The sequence below is a fragment of the Cornus florida genome, unplaced genomic scaffold, assembly GCF_030987335.1.
Source record: "Cornus florida cultivar Cherokee Brave unplaced genomic scaffold, ASM3098733v1 CherokeeBrave_3.0.0_Hap2_Chr02, whole genome shotgun sequence".
Classification (NCBI taxonomy): domain Eukaryota; kingdom Viridiplantae; phylum Streptophyta; class Magnoliopsida; order Cornales; family Cornaceae; genus Cornus; species Cornus florida.
The window spans coordinates 14,133,258-14,142,734 of NW_026775572.1; the positions used below are offsets into that span (position 1 = coordinate 14,133,258).

At 31.7% G+C, this 9,477-nt stretch overlaps 1 pseudogene; it reads right to left on the bottom strand.

Moving 5' to 3' along the window:
- Positions 1-7,431: 7,431 nt before the first annotated feature.
- On the bottom strand, positions 7,432-8,990 carry LOC132295674 (pentatricopeptide repeat-containing protein At2g22410, mitochondrial-like; annotated as a pseudogene).
- Between the last annotated feature and the right edge of the window lie 487 nt (positions 8,991-9,477).

The window sequence follows — 9,477 nt, forward strand, 5'->3', positions numbered from 1 at the left end:
TCTATCTCTCTATTTTCGTTCTGCTGCTTCGTTGATTCTTTCTCTCTCTACTCACGCTTCTCTCTTTTTCACTTAGCAAAATTGACAGAAAACAAAGCATTGAGAACTATTGGTTCATAAATTAAAAGGGAAAATACATACATATATATATATATATATATATATATATATATATACATCTTTGCTTAAAGAGGAAAAAACAAACCCTAATAAGATTGAAGGTATTTTTTCATTTTTTTTAATTTCATTTTCAATATATATTTTGGCTTCCGTATATTGTATCAGTTTTGGGGATTTGATTAAGAAAAAAAAAAACTTCAAAAGTTCATTAAGAATTGTAATGATGAATCGTGAGTTAGAGAGAGAGAATCACGAAGAAGATGAATAGAGAAATTCTATTTATATTTATTTTTGGTATCTTTAGTGCCCAAATAAAATATCAATTATTTAGGTAATTACGTGGTACTATATTAAATTATTAGTATTTCCTTCTACCATATGAAGGCGTTATTCGCACTCCACTTTTATCTAATTGCACTCCACTTTTATCTAATTGCACTCCACTTATTCATTAATGCACTATTCCTTATTTTATAATGTCATAACTACCATTCATACAACTTAAAAATTTTTTTTTTTACCTTCTTTAGTTCCTTTACTTCTTTTTTTTCCAGTGCTATACTTTCCTTTCTCTTCAGAGGTCCTCTCAAAGAAGATAATTTATTCCATACTAATAATTTTATTTTTGATAGTCAAAAGGGATAATTCACTCAATACTGACTTCTTCTTTTTTTTTTTTTTTTTTTTGGTGCAATCAAAACAAATAATTTATTCAACAAATTTAACTTTATTTTTTTTCAGTCCTATCAAAAGAGGTATTTTTTTTTTTGGATCCCATCAAAAGAAATAATTTATTCTATATACATATATATATATTTGGGAGACAATTTATTCAATAGAAATATATATATTTTTAATCCTCTTTTTTTGTACTTTTTTTTTTTATCTTGACAAAAGAGATAATTTTTTCAATGAATAATTTTTTCTATGTTTTTGTTTTGTTTTTTTTTTTTTTTTTGTAAAAAGAGATAATTTTTTTAATTGTTACATTTTTTTTTGGTGCCGTCAAAAGAGAATTTATTCAAACATATTTTTTGGTCTTGGAAACAAATTATTATTCAATTATTTTTTATTTTTTATTTTTATCTTGCCAAAAGAGACCTAAAATATTAAAGATTAGAGAGATAAGTAAAGAAAATTTGAAAAGAGGGTTGTATCATTTAAAAAGTAATACGAGTAATCATTTATTTGTAAAGTTAAGGATATAACTGCTATTTCATATAAGATTGTAGTACACACGTAGACAAGTGGAGTGCGAATAACCCGTCTCCTACTGTATTATTAAATAAATTAATGTACCAATATCAATATTTATTATTATTAACTGTTTTTTTCAAATGACCATTCTCATTATTGTCCAAACCTGGCTTGATTGTGTCATGTATGGAAGAAATATTCACTAACAGTGGGTGATTTTCAAAATTAGCACTGGGCCACTGGCCATATTTGGACTTTTGAAAACCCATTTTACCCTTTTGTGCCATTAGACCAAGGACTACACAGTAATTTAAGATGCATACGTCATTGAGGCCCATTAGGCTGCCGGCCTTACTTTTTCTAAATTCTAGGAGTGATATCCAATGATTCAAGAATAAATTGACTTTATTACCATTGCGATATATTTTTTTATTTAATAATATATTTTTCGTAAATAATGGATAATAATTTCATTTTACCTTCTTATTTAACAAACAACTAAGAAAAGTAAAGGTATACATTTTTTTAGGGTTCGTGATATTGGCACTCCAAAAATATTCTTAACATGGTGTACAAAGAATTGGAATCAGAGAACTGATCGGAACCGAATCAGTGCTTTGATTTTGGTTTCTCACCGATCCGGTTAAGGATCCAAATTTGTGGAACTGTTAATTTTCGGTTAGATTTCGATTTCAGACCTTTTGATTTATTATATATAATATAAATTATCAGCACCTTTAGGAGTTTGCTGATTGTTGTTGGGTTATTTTGGATTTTGAAATAGTTTTTTTTTTTTTTTTAGAAGTAAACATAATTTTTTTTCTTCAAGTTTTATATAATAAGAATTGTGGAACCCAACCGAACCAGGTTCGGTTTCCATATCCCAACAGTTCCTATTTTTGTTCCAATTTTTTAAAAACCGTTAAGAACGTTTCGATTTCGTCAGGAACTGTACAAACTTGACCGTATGCACACCTAATCCTTAATGACTTTACTTTTATTTTATTTTTTTATACCATACCTATGCTTCTTTATCAATTTAGAAGTACATGAAAATTCTATTCATCTTCTCCTCACTTGCCTCTGTGATCTCACTCAGGTTCTCCTTAAATCCCGTTTCTTCTAATACTTTGAGTTGCCAATCATGTTGTTACATTATACCTAACACACTTAAAGCTTTACCATTCAATTAAAAACAAAAAAACAAAAAAATAAAAAACCGTAAGTTGTTGGTTTACTGAATCAATCACGTGTCTCCACGATAAATAAGCTTATGTTAATTATGTTGTTATTTGCTCATATAAGGAGAGAAATTGTAATTTAAAAGGCTTCTAAACTTTATACATGAGCAATTATGGTACGGACAGAGATGTAAGAGTTAAAAATAATTTCAGTTTTTGAACCGTTTTTGTAATTACAATGAGTCAACTTTGTAAGTTAGGAAACTCTGCTGCACCATCTTGGAACTGATGCAGTAATCAAAGATTTTGACAATCTAAATAGTTAGCATAGGTGTGGCTTATGTTAGTTACCTCCAATATCTCAAATATACCGGTGAATTAAAGATTAATGAATCGATTTGAATCACAAAATTAAAATAATAATAATAATAATAAAAGAAATGCATGCATAGGAGGTTTTTTGTTTTCTTAGAAATCTCATTTGTTCAAGCTTTTATGCTTGTTATTGTAAATTCATCTGATAGCTTAGGAAACCTTCATTTTTATAAAAATTTTATACATTTTCTGTTCTTTCATGGACAATACTTGGGTCCTCTAGTTCATCCTTCCAATCAGGGTGGACTAATAAAATTAGAACACATATTCAAAACATTAAAAAACTTAAAAGATGAGTATTACCAATTTCTAACGGGCCAGTCCCCTCCCCCCTTTTCTGAACTGTCTCTTCTCTCTCTCCCCACACAACGTAATTTTCCATACCCAACCTTCATCTCAATCTCTAAAACTCCTCTTCCACCCCTTGTCGCAGCCTTCCTCCTCCCCTTTTCGCCCTATCTTCCTCCACTAAGAATTTTGTACAGTGCTATCAAACATATATATATATATATATATATATATATATATGTGTGTGGATATATAAGAAAGATTTTATATATGAAATCTGAAATCACATAATTAATAAGGTGGAATTACAAAAAAAAAAAAAAAAACAAAGCAAATAAGTTGCAAAATTTATCAACATAGTAACATTGTTGCTATCTAAAGGCCAACATTGTTTGGCAAATACAAAAAAATATACACCTTCTCAATCATTGATTGGAATAAGGGAATACAAACAGTTTAAAGAATAACAAGTACTTCCTAGAGTTACATATGCCGAATCAATCATTGTCACAAATATTACAAATCACTACAAGTTAGCAATCAGTTTATGTTATTGTCGGGTCATATTTAGACCTTATAGTATAGAAATGTGAGAAAGATGAGAAATTTGATCTATGAATTTCATCATCAATCTTCTTCTTAAGTTTGAAATCTCACTTCCAGGAAGAAGATTGATGGTGTTGACAATCATGCATGATACTAACTCAATTATATTAGCCTAAAAACAACAGATTTTGATTAACACGCTACTTCAGAATGAAAACTCAAATCAGTTAAGTCTCTATAGAGTGTGGAAAGAGAAGAACGAAGATCAAGGATTTGCAAATGGAGGTAGGGGATGAAAAAACGTCCTCGTGGAGTGTGGAGAGAGAGAGAATTCCTTAGATTGGAGTTGTGATTCAAAAGGAAAGGAAGGAGAAAAAAAAAACCCACGGTTTAACCCATAAGAAATTGATAATACCCATCTTTAAGTATTTTTATTTTTTTAAACAATAGTTCTAACTACATTGGTCCACCTTAGCCGAGAGGATCTCCTAGGGAAGGACCCAAATATTATCCATGAATATGATATTTTGATCATAAGACTAAATTGATATGACTAGCTAGAATGGATTTGTAATTATATTTTAATAAAAGAGCAGTGATACTCAAACCGAACACTTGCAGTGAATTGTCTAACCGAATAATTTTTAATTAACTATTTATACCAAATACATCTAAGTGGAGGGCTCCACTTCCTTATTTGTTGCATAATTGACCAATTAAAATAGTAAGTGTAGCAATTCGCTGTAATTATTTTGTACAAGAATCATTTTCCTTAATGAAAACTGTATTTGTACCAAGTTACAACATTTCTTTTTGAAAGGTTTATTTTAAATGTATATATATGAATATATATTCTATAAAAGCTCGCCCAAAACTAAGTTACATAATGTAGGAGCGAGAGAGAATTTGAGAGAAAGTGAGAGTGGCATAATTAAATCATAAACAGTGAGAATTTGAACGAAAGTGCGCGCGAAACGTGAAAGTAAGAAGAGCGCGCTAAGAACGTGAAAAAGACCAGTTTAAAAGGATTATATGACTTAACTCATAAAATCGTCCTTTAGAGCATCTCCAATGCTAAATGTCATTTCGAGCTGCTAAATCTATATTTTGAGAGGAACTATAGTGTCAAAATACTATATTTTAACAATTTTGTTCCAATGGTGCATTTCATCCAAAATGTTATATTTTAGCAATTCTCACCCTCTATTAAACCAAGTCCAATCCACTTCTAGCTTTCCAATCCTACTTTAACTCTGACCGTTGATTTCGAAATTACCTTCCCATCTTAATCATTCATTGCATTATGTCCCACATAATATTTTTAGGGCAAATCATTTCAGCCTCCTCAATCGCCTCCATCTTTATTCTCGTTCTTGACTCTGAACTTCCAGATTGGTCCAAGATCTCCCACCAGATGAGCCTAGCCACCTCTACTATTGACCTTGATAGACTCTTATGCCTCGTTGGTCTGTTGAGGGTAAAGAGAGAGAAGAGACGATGTTTGTGGACTGGTGTTGGGGTAAACGCGAAGATGAGAAATATGGTAGATGGGAGTGGGTCTTGAAGTGGCGCGCAGAGGGACTGAGAGGCTTATTGCATACACAACACCTTATTCTTGTTCATGCATTTATAACAAAATACAAAAAGAAAGAAGCCTATTTCCTTCCCTTTTACTCTCTTAAATCTAATGAAGGATGTTTTCATGCATTTGATCTACTAGACTAATAACAGAATCTTGAAGGAATTGTTCTTGTTTCCGAAGATATTTTACTTCTGAAAGTAATAAAAACACTTCCAAGATGCTAACAGAAAGTAGGATTTAAAAATTATAGGGTTCCATTTTTGTATTTTGGAAGCTGATTTTATAGTCTATTGCAGTTTGCCAAATGGCCTTCAATTACAGTTTTAATTCTAGATGCTGAGTTGACTAAACTTGAAATAGAAAATCAATGGCATTAAATTCACGAAGGTAAGAAAAATGAACACCCAACCCATCAATCCATGAAAGCTGACTCACTGGGAATCTCTGACGAAGAAGCTCTCTCTGAATACAATAATGGGTAGCATCTCTCTCAGTTCTTTCTTCAAGCCTAGTTCAGACTGTCAAACAACAATTAACTAAAAAAATAATAACTGTAGGTGATCTGAAAGCCTTCTTCACTTGACTCAACCCCCCCCCCCCCTCTCTATCTCTCTCTGCAACTGCAAACTACAAAATCTACAAGAATCAAAAGTTCAAAACCCATATATTTCAGTTTATCTATCTGTTTGCAAGAATCAAAAGTTCAAAACCCATATCGGCATATCATTTCAGATTGTTCAAAAAATCAAAACCCATTTTGACACTATAGCCAGATCTGTAAATGCCATTTTCGACCATGGAGAAATTGGAATCATTGAATTGAGAGACAAAGATTGAAGTCAGATTTTGTATTAAGAGTTAGATATACAAACATACATATATATAAAGAGAGATTGAAGTCAGATTGGGGACAGGAACGTAATGGACAGAGATACCGTTCCAAACGGCGTCGTACACAGAGAGAGAGAAGGCCTACCAAAAAAATTGGCAACTTCTATATTTGAAAAAAAATTTGGCATTCTCAAAATTTGAGAGCCCAAATGAAAGCCCATTGGAGAGCCCACTTTTTACACCTCACTCAAATTTTAAGTTTAGCAACCCAAATGAAAGGTGCATTGGAGATGCTCTTAGACATTACTTGGCAATAAGCCCATCCCAACTAGAAAGCCGAAGTCCAATATTCCAACATATGACTTGTGATCAAACATCTAAATCGCTTTATTGATAGAATTGTAACATTGCAGTAGGCGTAAGTAATGATATTATTTAACACTTTTTCTTCTACTTAATGAAATTCTTATTTCTCTTGGCACGGGGGAATTTTGTGATATGTCACAAATAGCTTGTGAGTTCATGGCACAAATTCACAGTGTACAGACATATAAATAATTTGGAACATATTTATATTTTGACTTGGTTAAGAGAAGAAAATACCTATAGTGTGCATATTATTTTAGAGGTATTTGTAGATGTCATCATTTTGGCGTGTATGTTTGGACGGGTAATTAAACTTAAATCTTTTCTTTCTTTTTTGAAAAATGATTTTTTTTTTTTTTAATATTTTCTCTTTTTAATTTCTTTTGTTAAATATTAATTTATTATATATTAATGCTTCCATAATTTATTTGTTGTTTATTAAAAAATTACAATAAGTTTTTAATACTTTTTTGTTTAAGAGTAATTTAATCTGACACTAATTCAAGATTATTTTTAAGTGAAAGGTAACCGAATTAACGGACTTTTTAATCCGAAATCTAAATCAACCCTAATTAAAAATTTAGAGAATGAGTCAGGCTCGTAGAGTTAAAGATATCGTTAGGTTAAATTCGAGAACATTTCATATGTTGAGTTGAGTTCAAGATGTAATTTTATCCCATCCAACCCACCAAACTGCAGCCCTACTTCAAAGACCAAAAGAAACTTCTCTTTCCAAGTGTTTTTGCTTTCGATTTTGAAGGGTTGTAAGGCTTCGTTTGGATAAGAAATGAAAGGATTATAAGAGAAAAGAAAGGAAATGATAGTTATAATTTATATTCATGTTTGGGTAGATATGAGAGAAAAGAAAGGAATTGACAATATTGTTGTTTGGATAACACAAAGAAGAGAAAGGATAATAATGAAATTACCATCTTACCCTTTTTCTTACAATATTGGTGGAAACCAGCTTTCTTCCAAAGTGATCTCTATAGGAACCAAACCAGTTTTCTCCATGTCATAAAAAAGTTCTATAGCTTCCTTTGGTTGATTATTTTGTGAATACCCTGCAATCATTGCATTCCAAGACACCACATTTCTATAAGGCATTTCATCAAAATACTTCTTTGCCAAATCTAACCCCCCATTTTTGGCATAACCATTGATCATGCTAGTCCATGAGAAAACATCCCTCGTTTTCATCTTGTCAAAAATTGTTTTTGCAGTGATTAGGCAACCACATTTTACATACATATCTAACAAGGCATTCATCAAATTTAGACTACAATTCAAATTATTATTTTCTACATACTCGTGAACAAATTTCCCTAAACTTAAGTCTCCACTCTGAGAGCAAGCCGAAAGCACTGTGATCATAGTAACTTCATTAGGTTCAACACTACTTAACAGCATCGAGTCAACGAGCCTCAAAGCCTCGTGTGGCATATTCTTCTGCGCGTACCCATCAATCATTGTGGTCCAAGAAACAACATCCCTCTCGGTAATTTCATCAAACAACAAACGTGCATGATTCAAACACCCACGATTTCATAAAAATGAATCAACCCATTTTGCACAAGCAGATCAGAAACAAAACCCACCTTCCAAATTTGACAATGGACCGATTCGTTCACTTTGAATCCACAAAACAGCTCACACGTTTTGAGCGCAAAGACGAAGGTTTGACAGTCCATTTCAACACATTCCCGAACCATTCTGCGAAAACAAGAGAAACCCATCTCAGGAAATTGAGCTTTGCAGTAACCCCTGATCATTGTATTCCATATATAAACATTGGGTTCTGGAATTTGGTTGAAGAGTAGTTGAATGTGATCTATGTTGCCATTGTCGGAGAGTGCACAGAAAGATATCACTCGGCTTAGAGGAAATAGGTGAAAAATGAGGCTAGTTCGAGTCATGTGTGCTTGAATTTGCTTCAATTCGAATATGGAATTGCATGACTCCAACAGAGTTGGGTTGGTGGTCATGAAACTGCTCTGTGAGTTCCATTTTGGTTTTTGGAAGGCTAATTTTGTCTCTCTATTTCAGTTGTTCCCTTTCCCCTCAAATCTTCTCAAAATTGAGGGGATTTGATCTTACTGTATTGGAGGGTCCCTCCAAATCCTTTTCAATCCTTTCTTTTCTCTTCTATTCCCTCCATCTAAACACACTTAATACTATCTTTCTCTTTCTTTTCTCTTCAAATCCCTCTAAATCCCTCAATCCAAACGAGGCCTAAGTGTTTGTAAATTTGTCTCTCTAATAAATGATGGTAAGAAGAATGACAGCCCGGCCAAAGACGAAAATAGTGTGCACGTTGGGGCCGCCGTCAAGTAGGTGGAGACTCGATAACCTCCTTATTTCCATAAAAACATTCGCGTACTTTGTGTTGTCATGTTCGATACTATAGGTTTATCTACTTTCTTACTTGTTTTCTATTAGATGTATGTATGTATTAATCTATGTTCTGTTTTTTATGTTCTTGTTAATAACCTTTCTGTTTCCATTAGACTTCTTCATTCTTTTTCTTCTTCTTTTTTTTCATTTTTCAATTTTTTTTAAGTATTATTATGATTAGCATCATTTATTTACCAAAAAAAAAAAAAAAATAGTTTTCCTAAATTGTTTTGTTGGTTTTTCTGATAAATAGAAGCTTGTGAATCTTAATTATAAATTCTTTTTTTTTTTTTTTAAAAAAAAAAAATGATTTTCTTAAATGGTTATGTGAGTTTTTCATGGGCATCAATATTAATTAATGGTTAAGTGGATTTTACTGATGAGCATAGACTAATTAATCTTAATTTTTCTTTTTCATTTATAAAAAAAAAAAAATTCAATTTCCCTAAAGGTTATGTGGGTTTTTCTGATGAGAGAGCCAGAAACTTATCAGGCTTAATTATTAATTAAAAATATATATCAATTTCCTTAAATGATCAAGTTGACCTCTTATGTTTCAATCCTGATCTCCCTTTGATTTCAAGTTTCCTTCATTTT